Here is a 27,480-nt window from a genome sequence, read left to right on the forward strand (position 1 = left end):
GGACGTTTCCCTGATAAAAGAGAAATCCCTCCTTTCCTCCCTTGATTTTCGATTCCCCCAACTTTCTCCAATTTTTTCCAAGTTCCTTCACGACGAGTCGCGAGTAAAAACCGTGGTTGACGGGCATCCATCCGCGTTCTTTATCGGGACGAATCGATGAGGAGGAGTGGATGTTATGCGAACAACGCGTCGCGTTCTATGCGGCCCTCGATTTATCGGAGCATCGATTCCCCATAATTCGGTCCGTTTTATGGTGATCGGGTTGTAAATACGTCGTCGTGATTAAGGCGGTGGCTGTGAGGAACGCGTGGTACGAGAGAAGCATAACATAAGGTATATAGGCAGCGTCGCCAATGAAATTGCGATCACGCGTACAGAAATGGTTATATATCGGCGGGGAAAGAAAGGATGGTAATTGAATCGCAAACCCCGATCTCCCCTTTCTTACGCTTTTTAAAAGAGTTTTATTATCGAAAAATGACGAGAATCGAGAGTAATGCGGATGACGGTGAGTTTTTCCTTCCTTCCTTCCCGCCTCTTTGTAACGGGTTTCAAAGTTTCTTTGCCGGAATGCTTTTTAGGGTGCTCCTTTGTGCCTCTTTGTATCGCGAAAATCGCCGGAATGGTTTCTTTTCCAGGGTACAAAGCATTGTTTCATCGCCATAAATGTTTCAACCGTAATGGTGGCGTTCCATCGATAAGTTTCGTTGGATTTGTCGAAAACTTTGTTGCCAAAGTTGTCGCTTATGTATCGTATCTTTTCGAATAATATTAATGAAATAACTCTAATTTTATATCATATCAGAAAGTATACTATATATATTCACGTCGATAATTATTTTTAAATCGATCGATAAAATCGAACGATCTCTTCCAAATGGCAGATGCGTCTTTCAATTTTTCTTTCATGATTTCTTTCGTGATTTATATTGTTTAATTTTAAAGTATAATTCGAATAATAAAAGTTCTTCGGTTCTTGTTAAACGCTACCGCAGAGAATTCCTTACTTTTTTAAACATCTCTTGGGAATACACCCTTCTCTATTCTCCGTAGAAACCAGCTGCACTCCTTTTATATATATAGCGAACATTTTAATTCTTTTAAATCATATTCCTCCCTCCGGGAAATGAAAGTCTTCCAACTAAACAGCTGCACCGTTGTTCATCGATCAATCGTTTTTGATATTCAACGAAAATTCCGAGAGAAAACAGGCCCCCGGGGTATAACGTTGATCTCGAATCCCTGTTAATTCGTAATGCCTCGTATATTTTCTTCGAAAAGCTATTGAGAATTTTGAATCGTGCTCCGAAAAAGAATAATTTTTCCCCGAATTGTTCGACGAATTTTCATCTTCTATTTTCAATTCGCAAAAATTGTCAAATCGTCTCTACGTCTTTTACATTTAAAATTGTCCCATCTTCTCTTCTACTAAAATTAAATTCGTCAATATTCGCATTTTCCAGATCCTCGTAAAGGGATCTTAATCCCGATAATCTCCGTAACACACTTTAATACGAATTTCGCGCGAATTTCACAAAATTTTGTCAACCAACGAAAGAAAGAAAGAAAGAAGAGTGAAATCGTAAAACGGCTTATCGCGAAACGCACGTAAAGACGCACATTTTCCCGTGCGAAAATGACTCGACGCGTTGGATAAGACAGGGTTGAAATTGGGCCGATAAGCACGCTTGATTTCGCTTCGACCGACCGAATTTTACGTTTCTCCTTTTTTCTTTCTTTCTTTCCTTTTTTCTCTTCTTCTTCTTTTTTTACGACGATCGAAGGTTTTACGACGACGACGGAGGACAGGAAGATAGGAGGGGGGAGATATATATGGCGGTCGCGTCTCCCGCGGGATCTGTAAATAATTAGCACGGTCGAAGGAGAGCGTGGGAGCATTAATATTTAGGGAAAAGCGTCGGGGCCGAAAGGGAAAGAGAGAGAGAGGACGTAGCTACAATTCCGGCAGACATACGCGTAATTCCGCGTAATTTTATGCCGGCTGGGATACCCAGGTTTTTCGTATTTCCATTTTCTTCCTTTTTTTCTCTCTCTCTCCCTGACCACGTTGCCACGACGTCCTTTTCTTCCTCTTTCTTTCCTTTTTTTTCTTCTCTCACTATCCGCCACTTTTTCCTCCCTTCTCCCCTCCCCGCCACCTTTACGAGCGGCTGTAAAACCACGTTTGAGCGGTGGAGATTCTTTCTCATGCAAATTGAATTCTTTTTGATTCTTCTACTCGCCACTCGGGCAGGAGAACGGTAATTTCTCGCGGACCAAAAAAAAAAAAAAAAAATGTCACGATTTCTTAGCAGAATAAAAGGGAAAACTATGATCGAGAAGAAATCGAGAAATCGCCATTTTCAATTATTAATTTTGCAACCTTTCAAGTTGCAAGTTGCAAGAGAATATAGGAAGGAAACTTTGGTTTGGAATTTTTTTTTTTAAAAAGGTACGCGTTCGTTAACACGACGATTTAAAACATCTCCTCGGAAATTTATCCGTGAAATATTGGAAAAATAGTACGGGGTCGAACTATGAACGGGAAATGAAAGTTGCGCGATGGAGCTGCGATATCGCGTGGAAATCGAATCGAGGAGAGAAAGAGAAACAACGCGCGCCCCATTTCGCTTCGATTCGTACGGCCGCCTCCCCCCCTCCCCCTCGGTTTGCGCAAAAATTTCCACCCATTTACGATCCCCAATAACGATTTACCGCGTAAAAATTACTCGTATTACGCGGGAGGAGCGAAAAAGCAACAGTGGAAACGAAATTTGCATTTGTATGGAGGGACGGACGGACGAGCGTGGATTTGTTTACGCGTCACCGAATCCGCGTCATTTTCTTCGCGCACGCTTGTGAAAATTGGCAAAAACTGTTGCGCCGATGTTACATCGATCGAGGATATTAACGAGTTTTTTAACGACTCGTTTTGCTTTTGTTCCCCCATGTCCATGAGTTTATGAGTCGATCGAGGACGCGCTTTTTCGCGTAAATCGACGGTGAAAAAAAATATTCAAACGGACAGGAGGAGGAGGAGGAGGAGGAGGAGGAGGAGGAGGAGGAGGAGGAGGAGGAAGGTTCCGTCGCGTTTCTCCTCTTGTCGCTCGCCAACTTTAAACGCGATTAAACTTTCAATGCAAATTCATATTTTTAAATTGTGTACGTGCAACGAGAAAGATTAAAATACAGAGAGAGAGAGAGAGAGAGATCTAGAGTAGATTAATTTAAAGGGAAAGTTTACGGAACGTGGCAGAGAGATGAATACGTGGGTTGAAGAAAATCTGGAATGGAAAAAAAAAGAAGCACGAAGAGAAAAAGGTTACAAGGAAGAAACGCATCAAGTCTGGTTTATGGAAGAGAAAATGTATTCGTCGATTCTTTTTTTCTCTCTCTCTCTCTCTCTCTCTCTTCGACGAAAGAAACTTTCATAGGAGGCGTGTTCTTATAAATTCTTAAGACTTTTAGACGACGTAGCGTTTTTTTCCAATTTGTCGTTCACGCATCCGTCACTCTGAAATATTCACGGCCGCGGTTTATACGAAATAATCGAATCACGAGAATCGAATTAAAAGTCGCACAAAAGATGTATTTAATCTTTCGCTACGATTTTTCCATCTCGATCGAGAATTTTTTTTTCCTTTAAAGATTTATCCAACATTTACACAATAATAACGACGTATTGTTCGTGTTATTCAGTTTTACCTTTTAATTTACGAATTCAAAATTCACTTTGAAAGCTATGGAAATAATTAGAAACGAATATGTATATATTACATTTCTCGAATCCACGTATCGAAAACGGAAAAGTAAATCGAAAGAAAATAGTGAACGAAACGAAATAAGATTTTTAACGATGAATTTGGAAAAAACAAATCAAACGCTTTTGTTTATAGAAATATTAATATCGACGCCCGTTCGAATGTTTAAAAAAGGAAACGTTTTACTAACTCGATTAATCCATCGCATGTTTTTCTTTTTATCCATTATAAACCGCTAAAACGAGCGGCCGGCTCGTTTCTTTCCGCAACGCGTTTTCGATTTTCGAATGTGGATCGAACGGTGTATCACTTTCGTATCGATAGATATTATATTTCAATATTTTTATACGTTTACCTATCCTTTTTTTTTTTTTAATCCCTTTCCTCGTGCACTCTAGCGAATACTCCTAGCTAAAAAGATCTACCCTTTCGTCGCGCAAGCGTGGTCGAAACTTGGACAGTTATTCTTGGACGCTTTCAAACTTTTCTTTCGACGAGTCAGGATAACGCGACACGAAATAGCCACGTTGGACATCGATCGATCACAATTTTTAATACGAGTTGTTCTTGATAAACCTTTGATAAAGATTGTCGAAGAAAAATTGACGATTTCTTCTCTCGCGGAACAATACAAGATAATCGAAATAAAAAAATATTTGAATTTTTCGTTTGGAAAATTTTCGAATTATTAGAGGAAAAAAAAAAACATTATATCGGTTATTGAAAAGTTATAAAAAAAAATAAAAAATGAGAAAAAATTGGAAACCGATGGTTTCATTATATCGAAATTTAATAATAATTTTGTTTCGGATATACATATCGTAGTCGATGAAATTATTAAAATCGATGTTTATAAAATTATCAAAAAAATGAAATTAAATACGGATATTTATATTCCATGTACTTTGACGTTTAAAAATATTCGGAAATTGTCGCATCGAAATTTTCCCGTTTCAACAACGAAAAGGAAAAAACAGAAGCGTTTGTCTTTACGCTCGTGTACGTGAAATCCGAAATCGTGTCCCAATCGTACATCAATTTTACGAATGAAGAAAAAAAGAAGAAAAGAAAGAAAATTTTACGCGTAAAAGTGATGTAAATCGTTGGATCTTAGATCCGAGTCCCCATAAAACGGATGGAACTGCGCTTACATCAATCACGTTACGAAATAGAAGAGTTGAAAATCGTACGAGATATCGTCCATCTGATCTTATCAATCCTCTTCCAACTTCGATATCTCTTTCTCAAACGTTAACGCGCGTATAAAGGAGAGGGGAGGGTGGTTGATTTTGAGATACACATATATCGTAAATACGTCATAAATGATTCGCGTAAACGCATCTTCCATTTTCTTCTTCTTTTTCCACGTTCCAGGCCAAATACGATTTCGTTTGATGGATAAAGTCAACGAAGGTGAGAAAAAAGAAGTCGAATTCCGGTTAAATAATCCGCAAACAGCGTCTGGCAAATACGAAGGCGAGCACGAAGGGAGGATTCGTCTCGTTTCTCTTTTAATTATGAACGCGTTTTCAACCGTGACCGAAACACCAACGCGATCGTAAACGTAGAGAAAGTCCAACGGCCGATCACCAAGTCGGCTATTACACCGTTCCAAATGTAAACGAACCCCATTTCAAACATTCACGACCACGTTTCCTCTCCGCTATCCCCTCGATGCACCACGATCCTCTTCCTTCCTTCCCTTCTTCCCATCCTATTTCCCTCCTCCCCCTTATGTCGTCTACGTGCCGTTTAACCAACTCCATTTTCCTTCCCTTCTACTTTACAATTTTTTACAACGTTTGAATTTTTACTTTCTTCCCTTTCAAATCCAAATCCGTTCTATATTTCGAGGAAAAACAAAAAAAAAAAAACTCTGATCAACGACTCGTTCGTTCAAACTTTCGACAACTTGTCGCTAGTTAATTATTTAAAAAAAGCGTAATTTCCAGCGAATTTTTTTGTTTTTTTCGAATAATCCTTCGTACTCGATCCAATTTCCGTTTATCGATCTACCAGTCGTTTATTAACAACGCGCGCGTTATAACCGTTTCGAACAAATATATACGAATCCCATCGTTGACAAACGGAATATCATTGTCCATTACGCGAAATAAATATCGGTGTCAGCTTTAACCGTTTTTAACTCCGACCGATTCTCCGTGTAAAAAATTCGATTGCTCGTATAAATATCGTGTATTCCGCTTACCGTGTACATTTCGATATCGATAAAACACGATTAAAGACGTTTCACACTTTCTCGAATAATTCTCAAATATAATGGAAAATTTTTTATTTTGATTTGTAATAAGTGTAACGAGGAACAAAAGCACGCAGGTGCGAAAGAAAGAGGAAAAGAGAAAAAGAGAAGAGAGAGGCATGGCGGTTCTATATGACGTAATCCGTCCCAATTGTTAAAAAGCGATCCCCCGTTGTTTCACGGCGAGACAATGCGTCTCGATGCGAGGCCACATGGCATCGTCGTGTCGCGCCGATCGGTTTACGCCAAGTTTCGCGCGTGCCTGCATACGCGTCATCATCTCGTGGGAAATACGCGTGCGTTTTCGCTTGAAAACGGTACTAGCGATACCTCCACCAACGATTCGAGCCTAGTTTAAGCGGGATCCGCTCGAGAATTCCGAGTTTTTTCTATGGGGAGAGAAAAAAAAAAGGGAAAAAAGAAAAAAAAAAGGAACGAGAGGTGTCTCCTCTCTACATGCGCGCTGGATATCACGGGAGAGCGAAGGGATTGAATACTAGTCTTCACGGAACACGTTGTAAATCCTTCGACAGTCGACGAGCCCGTTAATAATTGAAATGGGAAAAGTGGCGAATGCCATCGAAAAATCGAACCAAGGAAACGAAGCGAGCAGTAGGAACCGATAGAATAATCTAAGAGGTGACCGATTTAACGTACTTTCGAACGTAATGAACAACAGCGTCGAGAGAAATTTAAATTTTTAAGAAGGGAAATTGGATAGGATAATTTGATTAAATGCAATTTCGATCGAAACACGAATAGAAGCAATTTCCGAGACGAGTTTTTTTAAAAAATTCCAAACATCGAACGACGCGAGAAAAACTTTAGAACTCGAAAGAAGATCACATCCGATCGAGTGGAAGAAATCATTTCTTCGTGTCGCGAGTATACTCGAATCATCGAACAATATTTGCTTTCTTCGTCTTATTCTCGAAATCCATTCATCCCTTTTATTTCCCTCCAATATTTCCTTCTTCTTCGCCGGATCCGGAATTTTTCTGGAAAAATTTACCATTCTTCCTCTAGCCTTGGCCAAACTTGAAACCAGTGATAACTATTTCGAAAGGATCGAGTATTTTCGTCGTGGAATTTGATTTCAATACGCGCGATAATCCGGCGACGATCTGAATTCGAAATCCTTCGCAAGATTTCTTTCACTCATCATCCACGATGACACGGAGATGGCGAGGATGAAATTAAGGAAATGGGGATACGTGCCGATCAAATCATTCCTCACTCCTACGAGATCTCGTTTCTTTATTCCGATTTTATTTCGCTGATTGAGCCACCTGTTAAACCCAAGATATACATATGTTTAAAATGTGCATCGAACATTTGTATGCGCGATCACGTATCAAGTTTTCCGTGAACGTCGATTTATCCTATAATCGTATACCTACACGTTACGCATTTTTCCATTTCCCATGTCGAATCTTTCTCGTTAATTCGCTGATTAAGCTCGCAATCGCGTATTTATTTTTCGATTCGAATGATTTCGAAAAACACGTCAAACGTTCGATCGCCAAGCTTTGCGAATGTTTGCGCCAATTCGCGGATTCGCTTTTTCGAAACGTGCTCCAATTAGCGAGAATATTTTGATCGATTTGAAAATTTTCGTTAATTAATATCGAAAGATTAAAAATTAAAGTTATCGATATCATCGTTAAATGCCTCGTTTTTTAATGTTACGTTTCAATTTTCTCTATCAATTATTCAAAAATCGAAGAAAAGCTGGAACGAGTCACGAAAGCTGAAACGCATCGAACCCTTTTAAAATTTCCAACGAGGAGGAGGTACCCCCAGACCAGTGTTTTAAAGAGCCACCATTTATAGGGACAATTCGATTTATCCCGGTAAAACAATGCCCCCGTCCACATTCGTTTCGCTGTCTTTTATTTCTCGACAAATGGACTGGATCAGACTTACGCGTCGACAAACGCGTTTCATGCTTCGACTTTATTCTTTCTTTTTTTTTCTCACACCTGCGCTTTTCGTACCGTACGATCCCCCCCTCTTCCTCCACTCAATCTGTTCGATTTACGCGTTTCCTATATTACAATATAGGAACAACAACTATATTATAATATAATAATATCGTCGAACCAACGAAACGCGAATAATCTCGATACTAATAACCAAGATACTTGCATCTTTCCGTTTCTCCATTTTCCAAAGTTTGTTCGTCCAACCACCACTCACCAGCCTTTTCCTCCACCGCGTTCAATTGGCCCTTCTCGACTTTATTCTTTCTTTTTTTTCTCACACCTGCGCTTTTCATATGATCCCCCTCTCAATCTATTCAATTTACTACATTCGTTTCCTATATTACAACAACTATTGGGTTGGCGACTAAGTAATTGCGGATTTCAGCTGAAGTTGATGACGACCTAATCAAAGCAATAATCGATTCGGATCGTCACAGTACAACTCGTGAGATTGCAGAGAAGCTTCATGTATCGCATACATGCATTGAAAACCACTTAAAACAACTTGGCTATGTTCAAAAACTCAGTACATGGGTTCCTCACGAACTGAAAGAAAAGCATTTATCGCAACGCATTAACAGCTGCGATTTGCTAAAGAAACGTAATGAAAATGATCCATTTTTAAAACGACTGATAACTGGCGATGAAAAATGGGTTGTTTACAACAATATCAAGCGGAAAAGATGGTGGAGCAGGCCACGTGAACCAGCTCGAACAACATCAAAAGCTGGTATTCGTCGAAAAAAGGTTTTGTTATCAGTTTGGTGGGATTACAAAGGAATTGTCTATTTTGAACTCTTACCACCCAACCGAACGATCAATTCTGTCGTCTACATGGAACAACTAACGAAATTAAACAATGCGGTTGAAGAAAAGCGGCCCGAATTGACAAATCGAAAAGGTGTTGTATTCCATCATGACAATGCAAGGCTATACGCATCTTTGGTCACTCGGCAAAAATTATTGGAACTTGGTTGGGATGTTTTGCCACATCCACCGTATAGTCCTGACCTTGCACCATCTGATTACTTTTCGTTTCGATCTTTACAAAACTCCTTGAATGGTGAAAATTTCAATAATGATGATGATATCAAATCGTACCTGATTTTTTGCTAATAAAAACCACAAGTTTTATGAACGTGGGATTATGATGCTGCCTGAAAGATGGCAAAAGGTCATTGATCAAAATAGGCAACACATTACAGAATAAAGTTATTTAGTTCCATGAAAAAATTGTCTTTGATTTTCTAAAAAAAATCCGCAATTACTTAGTTACCAATCCAATATATCGTAATATAATAACGTCGAATATCGAACCAACGAAACGCGAATAATCTCGATACTTGCATCTTTCTAATAACCAAGATACGTTTCATGCTTCGACTTTATTCTTTCTTTTTTTTCTCACATCTGCGCTTTTCGTACCGTACGATTCTCCCCCCTCTCAATCTGTTTGATTTACTGTTTGATTTATATTCGTTTCCTATATTACAACAACTATATCATAATATAATAACGTCGAATATCGTCGAACCAACGAAACGCGAATAATGTCGATACTAATAACCAAGATACTTGCATCTTTCCGTTTCTCCATTTTCCAAAGTTTGCTCGTCCAACCACCACTCACCAGCCCTTTCCTCCACCGCCACTTGGCCCTTCTCGACGTCGCCCACTTTTATCTAGTTCACCGGTCCGGTATACCACACCAGGCGAATCACGCTCAGATAACCTCGTTAAACTTGACTCAACCCCTTTTCCAACAATAATAACGTGACCAGGCTAGCTCGAAAAAAAGGGGTGGACGAGATGCATCTGGCCGGATTAGAATCTGACCTTTCGTAATCGCTTTAACAAACCAACGACTAATTTATTCCCGATTTTATTCGAAGCGATCCGATGCGTTTCGATGTCGGATACGAAACACGGATCTATCATCGGTCCTCGTTCTTGTTCTTCTCCGCGCTAACTTTTCTTCTGTCATGGGGATACGCGGGAAACGAGGATGATACACGGGGCCGGGGGGAAATATCGATCGCGATACTCGCGGATGCGACTCGCTTGAATTTCGACCATTTGCCCTCCTCCTTCTTTCCACTTTCGCCTCGCCATCGATACGCCGATTCCCACGGGAATGGAGACAGAAATTATCATCTCCGATATTACGAACGTCGCGATATTTCCAACGCGATAAGGAAGGAACAAGGATAAATGAATCGATGAAAGAAGATCCAAGATTCGATCTTGGATTCGTTCGTTGCCTCCTAATTTCTATACATATATATATATATATATATATATATATAGAGAGAGAGAGAGAGAGAGAGACTTTTTATCCCAAGATAAATGATTCATCTTGGGAAGAATATTTCAAAAATTCGTTGAAATATATTTTTAATAAAATAATTTCTATTTCCTACTACAAATTTTTCAAACTATTGTACGAAATCGATTTAAAGCGATGATTTTTCAGAATTGCGCGTCAAAGGAGATATCGAAGGGGAAAAGATAGGATTTTTCTCGGAGAAATTCAAAGGGTTTTCACACGATGGCGATATATATTCTACCGCTTAAAGACAAACCCGGGGGCACAATTGCAAATGACAAAGTTCTTCGTTTCCCTTTCGGATCCCACTGTTTCCGCGTTATTTCGTCGCTTGATGGATGATTCGTGTCGAAAAATCGATCGCCGATCCGAGCGACAACTCGAAATTCACAAGTTTGACAAAGGGAGACCGACATGTCGATTGTTTCTCCTGTCGAAGAAAATTGAGTAAAAATCGATAAGGGGATATGCGGTTGATCGAATACAGACGGTGGAAAATTTCAGGGAAAACCGCGTTGAAACTATTAATCGAAATATGATTCAAAGAAGACGAAATAAAAATTTATATGTCTGTATATATATATTGGAAAAAATTTTATTTTATTAAATATTGGTAATTGGCAATGCTGTTAAATTACGAACGATTAAAACGATTTTCGCGACACGATATTTCGATCAAGGATAGCTTTCGAAAGAATTTATAATATATTTTTATTTAAACATTATTACTTAACGACACGTTTGACGAACGTGATCATCAGTCCCGTTTCGATCGATACCGTCGGAAATAGCGGCGACGAGGAACAGCGATAATGCATTAACATATTAAATATTGAAATGTCATTTTTTCGAATAAGATGAAAAGCAACGACTTTCCAAGAGACACGTTTCACGAACGTGATGACATACATAATTTTACATTACGGAAAGGAAACTTTTATATTCGACGTTGGTAGCTCGCCCCATCTTCTTATACGGTTTTTCAATTTTTTCAATTTCGATACAGGATTATTATATTGAGATCTTTACTTGGGAAATTAACTCGATGTAATTAAAACGCAGAGGGATACACGAGAAAAACACTGGAAAGCAATTCTCATAAATGATAAAAATATTATTCCGTTTTTTAATATTATTCGCGAAGCGAAACGCCCCCTCTCCGTGGAACAGAGGGGAAAGACGATTCGACAACGATTCGAACGAACCTTATCCCCGGATCGGATGGTCTCGCCGCGTCCCAATTAGCGCGCTCGAATCGCGCCACATAAGGCGAAAGCTGCACGCACAATCGGCACGCTAAAAAACGTGCAGCGTGCCCCTCCGACCGAACAACAATGGACCGTTGATTTTGCATTCGCTCCCGAGCGAGGGGGTCGTCGCCGCTGCATCCACCTTCTCCCTCTCTACCCTCGCCCTTTCCGCTAAACTAAACCCCTTCTCTCCCTCCTCCCGCCTCCTCTTATCGATCCCTTCACGGTTTTCTTCTTTATTTCCACGTTTCATTGTGCGATCGTTGCGCCCATGATTTCTAACCTCCGTGTTTTGACGTAATCCCATAAAGCGCGTTATTCTTGTGTAAATAGCCGCTCGCCCACCGAGGGTTCGAAAGCGATACGTTGGATAGACAGGGGGATGCGTCCGCCCGGTTAATTGCTCAAACTGGTGGGAATCTCCTTCCTTTCCCTTTCCCCGACCCAACCTTTCCATTCCCTTCTGGGACTCCCGTCTCGGAGTCGTGTTTATTTTATTTTATTTTATTCTCTCTCTCTCTTTCTTTTCTCTCGATCGCAACTTTGAATTGATGCGACATTGAAAATTCGGAGGATTTCAGATGATTGAAAGACATGAAACTTTGATTTTAATCGATATCTAGGATAGAGACGAGGAAAGATTATCAAAATCTTTCGATCGATATCGAATCTAATATTTTAATTAATATTTGGAAGGCGAGTTATTTCTTGGAAAAATGATATTTCCCAGTCTTGAATTCGGAAAAGTTGGGAACCGAAAGAGTGACGCAAATTCTGAGGCATCGCGATTTCTTAAAATTCTCGAATAGTTGGTTAACTATCCCCGGCTAAGTTTAAAACGAGGGAAACTTTCGTAAGATCTTTGAAAATCCGCGATATTTTATGGTAAATCTTGAGAACTTTTGGGGAAAAGAAAAGAAACCATCGGATTATTACACGCCCAAAATCATCTCGCAACTTTGTCCTCTTGATTAAACTTAAAAATATCGTTTTCAAAATTTCCTTCCCACCTTATTAACCCGCCCCAAATATTTCGAGGCAAAGATTCCCATAGAATCGTTTCTCTCCACTCGTTCCATTTATCGAAACGTTATCAAACGTTAACCTATAATCCTTAGAAGGATATAAAAGCAGGCTCGTATAATATATGGTGAGAAAGGGGCTCGTGGAAGATGCGTTACGTTTTGTTTGATTACATACAAAGGAAGGGTGGGCAGATTTTGGGGCTTGGATGGGTTGCTTAATCCCTGTTTCGACGGAATCGAGGGGTGGCGGGGTCCATTGTAAATAAATTATCGAGATTGAACGAGACAACCCGGGGAATTTTTGCGATCCAGGATCGTTTTCTTCTCCCCTCTTGTGATCGTACATCGCCTATTGTACGCTCGTATCGTTTAGATTTTTGGTAAAATGCGCGAACTCGACACTTGGATTCGAAATTCAAGATTATTTTATTTTCCATATCATATTTCCAAACGCAGATATTAAAATCGTTCCATTACGTTCCATTCTCTCGAATCCCGATGAATATTATTGTTCAGAGACGGTAGAGTCCTCGATTCTTGGAGCAATTATTCATCCACGCTATATTCGAACCGATTCTTTCAGCGAGACGCAAAAAAGTGCAACGTTCTTTCCTTCTTCTTCCTTTTTCCCTTTCCCCGCATCGCTTTATCCCGGATCCCCCCATTCAATTCTCATTGACATTTTTGGTTGTATTCTATACAGATATATTTTATTCTTCCATTCCAATTTTTATTCATTGTTCGCGCTCGAGAACCGTTCCGATTTTAAACCAGACACGATCGCCTATTAATCGACGCTCCTGCGAATTTGCATCTCGCTTGAAAAAGGAACGTACAACGTACATTCTCAATGATGGATGATATCTTTCAGACCCCTTATATTTCCCCCGTGAATATACGATTTTATTTATCATCGGAGTTCAAACGATAGGATATTAAACATCGAGATAACTCTTCAAGAATTGAAAATTTAATCGTTAAAAAACGATTCGATATTCGAAAAGATGATCGAGAAATATATCGTCATCGCAGGTTTTCTTCGATCGATCCGCAGTGACGAGGATTAATAAATAGAAAGGATGAAGATAAATCGGTGTAAAGAATAGGGTCTTTTTTTCTTCTCTCGACGAGAGACGATCAAAACGGAAGAAATCTCCGGAGTTATTTTCGTGGAATTTCGCGTGGCACGGGCGCGGCGCGACGCCACTTCCGCTGGAAAATCGGCGAGGATTGCCCCGTTGATTTATCACCGATCTGTTTGAAAGCGGCGACAATCGTTCCTGCCGGGAATTCGTGTCACTGGCCGCGATATATCCTACTACTTCTTCGCACTCCCCTTGTCCAATTTTCAGCGCAAAGTCGACCAAAACGTACGATCGAAAATTATTCGTCTTCCGTTTTATTTTCGTTTCGGTCGATCCTACGTATCGATCCGTGTTATGAAACGAAATATGCGCTTATACACTCGCCGTGTATTATATATAAAAATGGGGGAAAAAAAAAAGGAAAAGTGTCGCTAATTTATAGATTTGAAAATCCATCGTAAAGTTTTCCAGCCGAATTTCTCTCTTTGTCGCCTCGATATTCCGATAACAAAAGGAACGTCGGTCCGATCAAACGTGACGTAGTGAAATGGAACGTAATATCCACGATGACGCGTACGTCGCGTGTTCGACGCACGATTAATCTATCATCGCGTGTTGCGATTGATCGAAAGGACAAGATTGTTTCGTACGATTGCCATCCGAGAATTATATACGTTCGTATATAATCCTTTCTCCGCGAGAAACGTGCGATTGCATAGAACGGTTCCGATAATATTTTCCCGGCACAATTTCCATTTATAATCCTCAATTTCCAATTATTCTCGCCCGTGAAACTCATTCGTCACATCTCGTTTATCTACATCTCGTAATATCCTCGAAGGACGCGCCTCGATACGTCCTCCTTCGCTTCCTCCCGTAACGCTGAATTATGCTCGCTTTTTTTCCTCCTTCCTCACCTTCTTCGCGCTTGTCATCCGCCACGAAATTTATATATATATATATATATATATATATATACGTAAAACGATAAACGAGCTTCCATTCTCCTTTATCGTTGCAACTTGGATGCGATGCAACTATTAACGAACGGGTTTAAGGGATTAATTCGTAAGGCCGTTTATCGGCAAAGATGGAGGATAGACGTTTATAGGCGGAGCGAGAGAGAGAGAGAGAGAGAGAGAGAGACACGCGAACCTCGTAAAAAGCGTGCCGGTAATTCTCTTCGCGCGAATATAACTCAATTCGCCTTTTATTCTCGCTCCGTTACCCGTTTCACTTTACCCCCTTCGCTTTATCGTCGTATTACGAATTTAAGGAATTTTAAAACCAACCACCGACGCATGAGTTTCCAATCCCAGCCGATGAGATTTATCGCGTATTTTTTTCAAAGTCGCGGCGGTCCTATGTATTATCTCGATCAAAATATATAAATCATGGGAAAATTTGGAAGAGCGGATCGATACCCGATTTAATAACGAAACTCTGGACAGTTGCGATACGATAGTGTGTACACACACACACACACACACGTACACGTACGTAGGGATCGCGTTCTCTCGATCGAGAACAGGTGAATCTCTGGAAGCGAGAGAGGAGGAGAGTCGCGCGACGGGTGTCTGGCTGGAATTCAATTTGATCGTTCCATTCGTCTTCGCATCGGTGTCGAGATACACTACGCGCAACCCCGTCCGTGCCGGGACATCGACCCCCCCTGTTTCTCCATTCATCCCCCTTCCCCTTTGTGCCCAAGAGGCCGCCGCGCCATCGACCACCGCGTAAACGTTTATTAATGCGCGTAAATCAAAACGGTCCTCCGATTAGTCCACCAATCTTCTTCTCGATTCGCGCGAGAACACATTCGAAATCTCATCATTTCCCTTTCGTCCGAGAAAATTTTAAATCAATTAACATCTCGTTCAACATTTCTGCAACTTGTGAATAATAATAATAATAGTAATAATAGACGTAGAAAATTTGCATATCAAAATATTATTCAAATATCGATCAGAATCTATAGAATTGTGAACAACTCACCATTCAGTATTCAAAAAGTATTCATCGTAAATATTGGTAAAAAGAAGGGGAAAGAGAAAAAAATCCCCCAATGAAATGGTAGCACGCGTCAAAATAATCGAATGACGATGCGATACGGCATTGATCATTGTTCTTTCACAACGAATCATCCTATACCCTACACCGGGTCGAACCATGGACTTCATTAACGCGCGTATCAATCGCATTACCACTCGACCTAATAACCCCTCAATGAGATCGGGAAGGGACGGAACGCGTCCAAACACCCTCAACCCCTCACGACTTCCCCTTTTTTCCGTTACGTTTTCCTCGAGCAGCGTGCGAAATTCGTTAGAGAAATATTCGATTCGTTCCATTTTTAATCCTGTTTAAAAAAAAATACGATTCGATGAAACAGAATGCCACGTTCTTCTTTTCTTCGATCTTATTCTCTCTCTCTCTCTCGTCGATCGCATAATAATTTAAAAATGGTAATGGTAACGATTGTGATTAAAATTTGCTGCGTTTGCTAGATAGAGAAAAAGAATAACTCATCGAGGAAAGAAATCTCCACAAATATATATATATATATAAATATATGTACACATACCTCTTTTTCTTCTTCGTCGTTTATTCTCTAAATAAATTAACAAATTGAAATTAATCTCGAGTAATTAACACGCATCTTTAGGACGGGCTTTCGAATTATTTTCGACACCGCGTTATTGCGGCACCCCCGCGGCAATCCCGACAAAAGAAGGATCGTGTGCGCGCATATATAATACGTATACGTATAAACAGACTTAGGGGATGAAAGAGGGCAAACTGGCTTTTGAGTCTCGCTAGCATAAATCGCGAGCCACCCTCCTCCTCCTCCTCCTCCTCCTTCTCCTGGGAGGATTTCGACGTGGCCGTGGGGTAATAATTCCATGATTATTTCACGAACGGAAAATACAAAGAGCGAGAGTAGTGGGAAACGGAGAAAAAGAAGAAAGAAAAGGAAAAACGTATAAAGAGAAGAAAGAAAGTAAAAGCAACGAGTACGTACCTACGTAATAGTAATACGTAAAGTAAGAAGGACGAAGAGTAAGGGAAGAGGATGGCGGGATCTTTCTCCCTCTCGTGAATATGCATGCGTCGAAATTTATAACCGGGCAACAGAGGGGTAGAGCGTAATTGTAGAGCGGGCACGACGAGTTTCGAGGGGCCGCGACGCTATAATGGAACCAAAACATCCCTTAGGCCGGCCACCGCCAAAACTTTAATTATATTTCGACTCCCCATCACGAAGGTACACAAACCAGCCTCGCTAATAACCAGAAACCACCACAGCCTCGCCGTTTTTTCTCTGGCCGTTGCGCGCCTCCCGATCTGCCTGCACACGTTTTTCCATCGCCAATTCTACCGTCATCAAGAATACCGTTCACAGCCAATTCTCTCCCTTGTTTTCGATCCGTCCGAATTTTCGATTTCACCGAATAATAATTTCGCGCGTGCGTACTCGAACGTGCGTCGAAAATTTCCTCTCCGCGGAGTTGCTGAAAAAGAAAGAAAAAAAAAAAAGTTCCGTAACGATCGACCCGGTTCCCGACCCACTCGAGCTAAAGTTTACCGGGATGATTCACAGCGATTACACACCACGCGAACTGCGCCCTCCTTGTAATCCATTAAAACCACTTTGATAAATTGACAAATACATATATGAAATATCATACCGACAATGTTCCATCGACAATCCCCTCTTTGCATACGTGGATAAGGTTACGCGAGAATCTCCAATTTCTCGCGGATGCATCTGTCCGAGGAAGGAAAACAATCTACTGTAGGTATTTTTCCATTACTTATAATCGTTTCTCGTTCGGCCTAAATAAATACGAAATCGAGCAGGGACAAAGAGAAAGAGAGAGAGAGAAATTCCGTAGAAATATTGGGAGGGGGAGAAGAACACGGATCGAAGGAAGGGAAAAATATTAGCCGTATGCTGTTTAACAAAATCGAACGGTTGGTCTCTCGAAGCTCACCTCGTGCAGGCACGGAGAAAGAGGCTTTTATCATCGGCAATGACGCGTGCGATACAGGAGAACGAATAGCGGGGACGGTGGACTACACGGGACAAACACATAAATTACACCCTATGGCCTTTGTACTTTTGTCGTCGATCATTCTCGCCCTGTGCACGCCGCCGCAAGAAACTTGGGACTAGCTGTTCGCTCGGCGGGAGATGTTTTGTCAGAGTCGATCGCGTCGCGTCCTAACCTCGTGAAAAAGGTTCGAGGACTTTGTTGCTCGCTTCACCTTTCGGTCAACTTTCGGAAAGAAGGAAGGGAATACGAGGTTGTTGTACGGGAAGAAAGACCATGAATCAAACGACGACGACGACGACGAAAACTAGGTTGCATTTAGGTTTCAAATTTTTTTAAATTCAAACAAATGAAACGTGTATCATGTTGTTCAAATTCTACATTTCTGTATATGTCTACTTTAAATTCCGTCTAATTTTTTTTTTTCTTCCACGATTCGTCTATATTCGTAATTAAAATCAAAAATGCAAAATCAGACGTTATTAAGTTTTTGTCTCCTTGCATAGTACGAAAAATTGAACGCTTTTTCGTGCTATTACATTATATGCCGGACGAGGAGCGAAATTTCGAATCCGTAAAAACATTAATATATGCGACAAGGGCAGAATTGCTCGTTATTTAACGCGATATCGGTTGGATTTCACGTGGAATTGCGCGGCATCGAGCAGCTTTTTAATTCTATTAAACGGAAATTTCGCGAGAGAAAAGACCGGCTCGAATTTATGAGCATTTTTCTACCGATAGCGAGAAACGTTTCCAATCGAGACACGAATTAAAATATTTGTTACATTGTTTTCGGCTCGAGCACGTTTGAAGTATACCACCTCTGAAATTGTTTTTACGATAGAAAGAAGAGAGAGAGGATAAACGTGCATTATAATTTTCTTTATCGCGTTTAATATAATTATACGATTGCATATATCGTTTCCTTCTTAAATTAATCGAAAGAATTAGAAAATCTTTTTGAAACGCGATGCAATTTGCAGGTTTGATTTTCAAATTTGGAATGCAATCTATCCATCTTTTTTTTTTTTTAAAACTCTTTTAACAAACATTACTCGCGTTCACGCGCGAAAACGAACGTTAATATCTTAATTGCCATCGATAAAAACCACGTTTTTTTCCAAAAATTGAAACATTTGGCGAAATTCAAAAATCCAATTTGATTTTTCAATTTTGTTTTATCGAGTGAATAATCGAGTTTCGTTTTCCCTCTCGTAAATATAATTTTATTTAGGGAGGAAAAGTAATTTATTAATTAGCGTGACACGATTTCTAAAACGATCGAAGAATCTTTCGTCGGAGAAAAGGGAACTTAATTTAAACGACAAAACGAATGAAACGTGACGCGTGATTCGTTATTTCCTTCAAACATCAATTTGTGAAATTTGATTATAATGAATTAATAATCGATTTTTTCGATTAAATTGAATCGAATAATCTAATTACATTGATCGATCTATTTCACGATTAATAATATTAATCGATCGAGAGGATTTCAAAAATTTTAAATAATTCCAATTTAAAATATAACCAAACGTTTAACCGAAGAATAAAATATTTTCCTAACAAGGAAAGTAATCGGATGCGCATAAATCTCTCGTCCCAAATCGATAGAATCGTTTTCGTATACGGTCTTGTTCGTCGATCTATCTCAAATAGCGGTTCTCATTCATCCATGGCTGAATCATCGTTTTTTTTTTATTATCGTCACTCGTCACGCGTCCTACGCATTTCTAGGAAAAAATGTGGGTCACCATGGTTTCCAGAATTTCGGCCGCCACTCATCAACCCTCGCGTTTCCAACGTTACGTCCATTTGAACGATCGTATCTCGAGAAATGATCGACAAAATGGGAATATGGCATACCTCTCTCTCTCTCTCTCTCTCTCTATTTTTTTAAAAAATTCTTTCTTCTCGAGATATATTCAAATAAATTTTTCGAATTGTATGTATGGTAAACGGTAAACTCGTAACGAAATTCGCTAAAAAATCTAAAAATGATACGAAAAAATTATTTTTTTTTATATATTTCTTTGGTTGGACGTTGGTAAAAATATTGGGCCGAGTATTAAATCGAGTAAACGCGATAAATATGAAATTTATTTATAGAAGGAAATCGTGCTTTCCATTTTTCTCATTTTTTTCAACGGTATCCGTTTAATATTTTCACGACCGTTCATCGATCGACTCGCATCGCTGAAATAATTAATGAAACGCAAATACGACGACAATGAATACGATACGTTGACAAAATATGAAATATTTCGTTTCATCGAAATCTATTCGTGATATATAACGAATACTCGAACGCCGCAACGTCAACAAACTCGGAAAATGAGGAAGGAAAACGTAAAAGCGTGTCAGTGAGAGGAACGTGAATCCAGGTTCTGGCGAGCATCGTTTGCAGAAGGAACGAGCAACAACGTGACGAGCAGCTCGAGAATGAAATCGCGTTGAATCGCATTGTCTTCTAGACCCCGGAAGAAACGAATCTCTCTCGGAACACAGGGCAGAGAAACCGAAACGATATTTCATCCTCTACGTTCCGCGCTTGTCAATGCCTGCCACTTTTATACATGAACAAAGTAGTGAATTATGCAAAGCACGAAAGCATGAAAAAACCTGGGGGTTGGAGTTGGGAACTTGAGGTGGAAATTACAAGCGAAGTCGAGAAAAATCGTCCAGGAAAGAGGACATTGTGTTTCTGAGAGATGGGGGGGGGGGGGGAGAGAGAGAGAGAGAGAATATAAAGAATCAATCATTGAAGCATTTTCTCCGATATCGCGCTAATTTCGTAGGAATTTTGATCTGTTGCATAATGGAACAATTACCAAGAATTATTTTTGTTTCGAAAAAAAGATAAAGATTAAATTGGAATTCTTAAATTTAAATTATTCAAAATTTTAAATTATTTCTGTTAAAAATTCCATGAATGAATCGCAGTCGAGAAACTTAAGAACATATTATGTAACTTTATGTTACATATATTGAAATCTTAAAAAACATGGGAATTTTTTATACCGTCTAACCAGCTTATAACAGCTTATGTATGCATAACAAACATGTATGCAAAATTAAATCATTTAAAAGTGACGCAAAACAAAAATCTGTATATTCGTATAATTAGTTTCTAACATTAAAACGAGAATATTATTCTCGTTGCTTTAATAAAATTTCAATCTATAAAAAATTATATTCACAGCCAATTCTTATATTACATTTTTATAAAATACATAATCGTATCACTAATAATTAATGATATGATTATATATCGTATGTTAAATAATATTGATTTTCCAAGCTTCACTTTTTGGATTTTGCTGAGAATTGGATACCCACCCTGATCATGACATGTTTCATTCATCTTCTTTTTGCGAAAAAATTTACTTATTTTTAAATAAATTCTTCTTTTGTTGCCTGTTTGCAAAAAATTCACATTCGTTGTACAGCACAAACATCAAAAAAAAAATTGTAAAAAATAAAACCTGAAAATAAAGTTTAAATTAGAAAAATTTTTAGAAATATTTTACTATTTCTATTATTATGAAAATGAAAAATAATTAAAGAGGTAAAAGAAAAAAAAATAAACAATAATAGATAAACTTTTCACAAAATACTATTTTGCTTATTAATTATCCATTTATTTTTATTATTCTATTACATTATTTTATCTACTTAATATTATTGATTATGCATGCATATTTCTTCTAAATACATTTTATTCAATGTTTTTCTACGATGCAATCTTTCGTTCTTGTAAAAAAAACTTAAATACAGCATTAAAATATTTTAAATATTCTATTTATTCTAAAATTTTTAGATATAATAATAAATCTTTTTTCAGTTTTATCAAAATTAAATATTTTATTTATAAATCCTGTATTGAAAATCTAAAAGATTTTTTTTCCAATTTACATTCATATCAACGATATAAGAATTTATGGTACGACACTAATTACACATGGCCAAAATGCAAGTAAGGATATGACGATAGTTAGAATCAAATAGCCATTAAATATTAAGGATTTAGTTTTTTCGAGGAAGAAAGTTTAAGGAAGACAAGCGATTCATGATTGCATTATGAAAAATTGGAACATTGTTATGGAAACTATATATCAAAGTAGGGAAGATGAGAGTGTTTTATTCTTTAGTAAGAATATCATAATATTTATTTATCGTTATATTTTCTAACATTATAAAGCAAATACTGATGAAATCTACCAAACGCATTATGCGCGATCACAATATGAACTGAATATGAAATTGCATAAATTGAGAAAGAAAAATAGAGAAAAGAATACTTTTTCTATCGAGCATTTGTTAAAAAAAATATTGTTACTAATAACATCTTATGCACATTATACCTATTAAAAATATTTGATTCAAAAATTTTTACATAATACAAGTTTTACATGATAAATCATAAATTATTTCAAAATATTTTCCACTCTCATCTTGATATTTTCAATAATTAATATAATAATTATGAATTATTATATTACATAAAAATTATATTATACAAATAATAATTCAAAATAAAATATAAACAGAAAATATAAAAATTTACTTACATACATCTCTTTTTTTGATACAAGAATTTAAATTTTATTTTTCTTCCGTAAAACGTAAATTATCATCATGGCATGCATATTGAAAATTTTTTTCTCCTCTAAAGTAATTCAGCAATCAGTCACATATCTGCGGGAAAAAAAATAAATCCATAAAATAAATATATAAAATACACAAGATTAAACTGATTATATTAAAATAAAATAACTCGTATTCTATTTTAAGAAATAATAATACGAATCAATATTAACTCAAATATGATTAAATAAACTGATTAAATAAATAAAATTATATAAATTATTCTTCAAATGTAATAATAATGATCAATTATAATTACATTCAATCGACGAATGAAAATGTATGAATGAAATAAAAAATAAGAAAAAAGTATCAAATAAATATTGCGCAATAAATTAGTCTCACGCTTGAAGCAAAGCGTCTAATCGTCACGAATTTCGACTACAAAATGACGCGTAATGATTTCCATGTATCGAAATTTACAAATTGAGGACAAAATATATATACAACAATACGACAAATTGAAACGTATCGAGCGTGACATAATGCCAACCGACAATGTTTTGGAATATCTTAATTATAGAAATGTTTAGAATTTCGGGAACTTGAGCGTAAAATCAAAACAAATACTGTAAGAAGAGAAACATACGAGAAATATGTATGTGTAAGTCGATGTGAATTATCTAGTTACTTTTCTGCATGAATAAAAAGACGAAAGAACTTTATAATACTACGTATCTGTTAAAATAAACAAAATCTTACTATGTTTGCAAAAAAATCAACGAATTATCTTTCAATTGTCGTTGCTTGTACAAAACTGTTCACACACTTTCAAGGCCATCCTTTTTTTGATGTTTCAATCAAACTATGGTCACAAAGATATTTAATTTTGGCATAATAATGAGTAAATAAACAGGTATTACTTAAACAAAGCTTAATTAACCATATTCCAACACTATATCAATATAAATTTTACATAATTACGCACTTTTATCCACGAAACGAATCCCATCACTACACTTTTCAACTGTAGACTGATGAAATGCGCACAATGATGCGCACAATGATGCGGACTGATTTGTCCCGCCATTAAAATTCAATGGTTTTCTGATTGGCTGAAGCGCTGCTGTTCTGTACATGCTTCAGCCGCGCAAAAATTGAAATATAATATATTATACATTGCTTGTAAATTTTTACATATCGAAATCTTATAAAAATACCATGATTAAAAATATAATAAAAATAGATTATAATAATTTTAAATAAAAATTTAATAATTTAAAATAAAAATTGTCCGAATTAAAACATTTAAAATTAAAATTGAATCTTATCTAGCAATATATTCAAAAAATAAAGAATATGCATAAGCATACATATAATATATATTAATTTAATTAATCCTAAAATTCATTCCATCAAAATTATGAAATTTTGAAATAAAATTCTAAACTAAATAAATTATAAATTAAATTTCAAGCGATATACATATACATATAATAATTTATTTTACATTTTCATTAATATTTTGTTTAAAAATTGCTAAATAATATTTTTCTTATTATTTTTAAATTATATAATATAATAATTTTTTGCATTAAAAAAGATTTATTTTTTAATCCTTATGAATAACAAAAAAAAATCAAATTCATTTTATTAATAAAATTTTGAAATTAAAATTTTTTTTTTATATTAAAGACGCAATAAAATCGGAAAAATTAACAGTTGTTCTCAGAATGATTACAATCGTATCAATCATTCAAATTATTCACTTACGAGAATAATCAAGTTTAGATTTTTGTATTTTGTTTGTCGTAAAATAGTTTGTTTCTTACTTTCTTTATAATTTTTATAATAAAATTTTATAATAAAATAATTTTAATTCATACTATAATTATTTTCCACTTTACTGAACCGGTATGACACGAAAATGATAAAAAATTCAATTATATACGAAAAAATATTACGTATCTCTCTGTATATCATCTGTCATATTTTTGCATTTCATTTGATTGATATCAAAGTTTTTTCTGATAAGAAGCACGAAAAATTTCCCCATTAACGTGAATTAAACTTCTTTTTTAAACCTATATAATCTTCTTTCGTACTTTTACGTTTAAAAGTTTTCTTTCTACGATTTTAAAATGCAGTGTAAAAAAGTTACAAGGCATTATCCTCGGAAATGCTATCTTGAATAAAAAATATAAAAAATAATCATACATCTCGACGTGACACGATTCGACGTGTAAAGTTAAGAAACGACATCAAATTTTTGTATACCATTTTCTTTTTCTTATATCTTTGCATTTTATCAATGTATAATTTCGCTTAATTTTTTCCAAGAAATAACAATCTTTCTAAAATTTTCCATTTATTTCAAAACTGCTAATTACATCTAAATGTGTACAAATAATACGTTTTATTAAAACATGTTTTTTGCAAAGAATTCTCGATTTGCTTTCAAATATTCGAGAAAAGATATTTCACAATTTTTGATTTTGTTAATTATGTGAGATAATGAGATAGGTGAACGTGCAGAGCTTTTCTTTTTATCCAATGATTATATTTCCAAACGATAATAAAATTCCCAAGAATAATGACTGTTCGTGAATTCGATTTAAAGCATTTCAAATAATGAATGTAATACGATTCAAAATGGAAATATTTTTCACGGTAAGCTTAATAAATAATAAATGAATACAATAAAATATCCATGTACCTATGAAATCTTTTACAAAATACAATTGCAAAGTATTTTTGATAAATTTTATCTCGTGACAATCTATTTTTGATTTATCAAATCAAACTAAAACTAGAATCACCTTTCGATCGAAATATCGATTCTATCCTTGAACTTCGACTCGAGTTCGCGATAAACTCGTTTGATCGATTTTTTTAAAAATAAGGAAAACTTTCGATCATCGTGCAAGAATATCGTAGATTAAACCGTTCATTCGCGAAACTCGTTGCTTTAACAAGGTCTCATTACGCGAATGGAACGAACCGTGCTGAATCGCAAGTGCGTAAAAGACAGAGAAGAATGCCGTAGGCGAGACGCGACAACCATAAGTTCCACCGAAACACTTTCGGGAGATGTGGTAGAATCGTTTGTCTGCTTCGTATTTCAGAGTTCGCAATTTCTCATCGGATGACATTTAGGACTATGGTTAGTTCCTCTCGAAACTCTGTGAAAAAAAAAACTCTGTCTCTCAAATTTATCGTCATTTCTATTGTTTTTTATCAAGATTTTTGATTAAAACTAATAATCGAGCGATTTAAGAAAAGAAAGGAAGGTAAAAAAAAGTTCAGAATCTCAAAAGTTAATATCCGGAACATTCGAGCTAAATGAAGCGATTTTAAATCGACAAGTCGTATACACATGGATACATTTGATCGAAATATTCGAAATAAATAATATTCGAACGTATTACCATAATAGAAAAGATGATAATAATAAATGAATTGAATTTGAATTATGAGAAAGATTAAACAACATATGCAACAAGGAGAAATGTGACGACTTTATTAATAACGCACCGGACTTTCTCCCTTTCTTTCTCCCATATTTTCACTTTGATATCCGTGATTATCATCGATTTTAATTTACCGTTCATACCTCTCTTCGTCCTCTTCTCTATAGCTATATATCTATGTTATCTCCGTTCACCTTTATTTCCAAGTTTTTCGCGTTTTTTCACCTCCGGTACATATTTCTTTTTTTACGCGATTCGATTCAGCAAACGTTAAATTCCTCGCGTACTTTTCGAGAAAATAAACGGATTATCGATCAAAATCGATCACTTAATTTTTTTTCTTTTCCTTTTTTTTTTTTTTTTCAATAAAAGAGAGTGAATAAAAGATTTGGAAAAAGGAAACGCGTAATCAATCGAATCAATTTTAATTTTTCATACAGAGATAAATATTTACTGTACTTAGAACACTTAAGCTCGGAAATATTCGGTAATAGCAGCATGATAAAATAATATAGTTTTGTGAAATAAGAGAATTGATGAAAACGAAGGAAAAATTTGATAGAAATTTTCACATAAAAAAAAAATATGATTGTTTATAACTCCTTAGAGAAATATTTACCCTGCAACATTGCAGGTTAACACTCGATATAATAGCAGAATCTTCAAAACTCTTTTGCAAAGAATTTTCCAACCGATTAAACATCAGCCCCATCTCCGAACACCAAGAGCAGCAGCCAGTCACTCACTTTTCCCTCTTCTTCCTCCAGCTTCTTTTCATCGCCTCACATACACACACACACATATACCGCTCATAACTCATCCCATCGAACACTTTTGAATCGCGCGTGTTTTTCATCGAGAGATTTTATCACGTTGAAAAGAATTCCCTCGGTCCTTTCTTTTCCATCGCGAAGAAATTAAATTTTACCCGTCAATTTACATAAGCGTGCAATTACGCAAAGTGCCGACTTAATTATTTTCGACTCCATTTTTTTCGGACAGATTATTATGGCTCGATCGATATCCGATGAAAATAAATAAATAAATAAATAAATACGTATCACAATTTCTCACTTTCTCTCTACGTATACAAGAAACGAATTATTTAAGATATCTCGAACAAATTGAATATTTCTACGATCTTGATCGAATCTTATAAGTATTTTTTTATAATAATTTTTATAATAAACGATTCCTAATCTTTTCGAGTTGATCACTGAATCTTAAGCCATTTTTTTACTCCTCACAAATCGATATTATGTTGAAATTAGATTGAATGTTACAAGATAATAATAATAATAATATTGAAATTACGTAAAGAATAAGAGTTGCAATTATTCTTGGATATATTCTCGATCTATAACAAGCATTGGATACGCGTGTGAATAATAACAAACGACATAGTTTTTTGAAACAAACGATCAATACTTTGTGATTTTATTATTTTATATTTTATTATTATAAATTAATTATAAATTAGTAGTGTTATTTAATGTTAAAAGTAAATGGAAGTTTGTATAAAAAAGTTAATTAACACAAATTAATAAATTGCAGGAATATTAATTATTATACAAAATAGTGTGCTCACTTCGATGAATGAAATAATCACGTTACGACTGTTACAGAGAGAATATTTATGCGAAAAGTTTAAACGAAACGATCGTGATTTATTC

At 36.4% G+C, this 27,480-nt stretch overlaps 1 protein-coding gene and 1 long non-coding RNA gene across 4 annotated transcripts in view; one reads left to right on the plus strand and one right to left on the minus strand.

The window, feature by feature from the left end:
• LOC724269 (connectin) overlaps positions 1 to 27,480 on the plus strand; it is a 190,043-nt gene that overhangs the window by 138,585 nt on the left and 23,978 nt on the right. The window lies entirely within an intron of this gene.
• Positions 1 to 27,480, minus strand: part of LOC102654831 — a 158,365-nt gene that overhangs the window by 97,269 nt on the left and 33,616 nt on the right. The window contains exons 6-9 of one of the 2 annotated variants that reach the window (XR_003305361.1): positions 23,326 to 23,477; positions 23,100 to 23,202; positions 22,322 to 22,448; positions 21,090 to 21,235 (exon numbers count right to left, since the gene is read on the minus strand). This is a non-coding gene — a long non-coding RNA (uncharacterized LOC102654831). Of the gene's footprint in view, positions 1 to 21,089; positions 21,236 to 22,321; positions 22,449 to 23,099; positions 23,478 to 27,480 lie in introns of both variants that reach the window. The other variant, XR_001704231.2, reaches the window with a different exon arrangement.

Source organism: Apis mellifera, linkage group LG9, assembly GCF_003254395.2.
Source record: "Apis mellifera strain DH4 linkage group LG9, Amel_HAv3.1, whole genome shotgun sequence".
Taxonomy (NCBI): Eukaryota; Metazoa; Arthropoda; class Insecta; order Hymenoptera; family Apidae; genus Apis; species Apis mellifera.